This window comes from Myotis davidii, unplaced genomic scaffold (genome assembly GCF_000327345.1).
Source record: "Myotis davidii unplaced genomic scaffold, ASM32734v1 scaffold430, whole genome shotgun sequence".
In the NCBI taxonomy this organism is placed as follows: Eukaryota; Metazoa; Chordata; class Mammalia; order Chiroptera; family Vespertilionidae; genus Myotis; species Myotis davidii.
In genome coordinates, this window is record NW_006285247.1 from 1,649,166 (window position 1) to 1,651,014 (window position 1,849).

A 1,849-nucleotide genomic window follows, 5' to 3' on the forward strand; every position below is an offset into this window, starting at 1 on the left:
CAAATTACCCAAAATTTAGTGATTCAGGACAACAGTCATCACTTATTATCTCACAGTTTCTATAGATCAAGAACAAAGGTTGTCAAACTACAGCCCGTGGGCCACATGCAAATACAAATATTGTATTTGTTCCCATTTTGTTTTTTTACTTCAAATAAGATATGTGCAGTGTGCATAGGAATTTGTTCATAGTTTTTTTTTTTTAAACTATAGTTTGGCCCTCCAACAGTCTGAGGGACAGTGAACTGGCCCCCTGTTTAAAAAGTTTGAGGACCCCTGATCAAGAATTTGGGAGCAAGTTGATTGGGAAGTTATAACATAGGGTATCTCATGAGGTCAGATATTAGACAGATTCTACTTCTGCTTGAAGGCACTTTCAGGCTAGGGGGAGGGAGAGGCATATGAGTTAATGGGCAATTGCAACACGGTTGGATAACCCCTGGAATAGAGTGTGGAGGAGGGTGGGAAAGGAGAGGTCGAGATGGGGCAGGTTTCAGGATGAACTCCACCGACCACCGCTCCAACCTTTCTTCTGCTTAAGGGCAGAGTGCTAAGGAAAAACCTACCCAGCCTTGAGGATCAGGGAAAATTCCTAGAGGAAGTGAGGTCTCCTTTGAAACTTGACAATAGACAGGAATTAGGCAGTTTGGAGGGCTGGGGTAGAGGGATAAGTACAAGGGTCTAAATATAAACACAAAATATGGTGACTTTCTTATGGACCTGAAAGAAATTTAATAATGGTTAGACAGTAGAGTTTCAGAGAAAATAGGAGTGAGACAGAAGGCTGGAGGAGCAAGCAGGGACAGGTCATGATGGCCCCTCTGAACCATGCTCTTTTATGATGACAAAAGTTCACTCTGGCTAGACTCTAGGTGTGGCGAACATCTGGCTCCTGGGCCGTATAAGGCCCGGGAAATCATTTGGTCTGGCCATGCCGAGGCATTAGGGATGAGTTAATTAAACGTGTGACCAAATATAGCAGGCTAACTTTTAATGGCCAGATAATTTTGTATGGCCAGAGAATGATGTTATAAATACCAAAATGGCCCTTGGCAGAAAAAAGGTTCCCCACCCCTGGTAGAGTGTGGAGGAGGGCGGGAGAGGATAGGTCAAGATGGGGACAGGTCTCAGGATGAACTCCACTGACCACCGCTCCAATCTTTCTTCTGCCTAAGGACCTCCCACTTCAGTCTAGTTTCTGGTCCAAGAAATATGTCCCAGGCTCTGCCTTTTGCAAGATTGCAATAACTGGCAGAAAGAATGACCTCATCTCCCTGGCTCAAGTTATCAGCTTGCCCCATCTCTGGAGCCTTCTATGATTCAGATAAGATACTCCCACACCAGGAAGTAGTTAGTCCATGAAACTCTGTTTCCAACAAACATATTAAAGGAATTAGAACATATGGAGTAACATTACCTCACATCTGGAGAATGAGGCAATTTAAATCCTAACTTCCATCTTTTAAGAACTGTATTTGTATAATTGCTTTCCAGTTGCTTTTTTAAAATTTATTTATTTTTACTGCGGTAAGAAGATGACATGCGATCTACCCTCTTAACAACGTTTTAAGTGTGCATTGCAATGTAGCTAACTATAGGCACTATTTTAACAGCAGAGCTCTAAGATTCAGGCATCTGGCATAACTGAAACTTTCTGTCTGTTGCACAGCCCCTCCCATTCCCATGAGCCCCTGGAACCACCATTCTACTCTCTGCTTCTGAGTTTGACTATGCTAGATGCCTCCTATAAGTGGAATCATGCAGTATTTGTCCTTCTGTGACTGGCTTATTTCATTTAGCATATTGTCCTCCAGGTTCATCCATATTGTTGCAAAGGGCAGAATTTCTC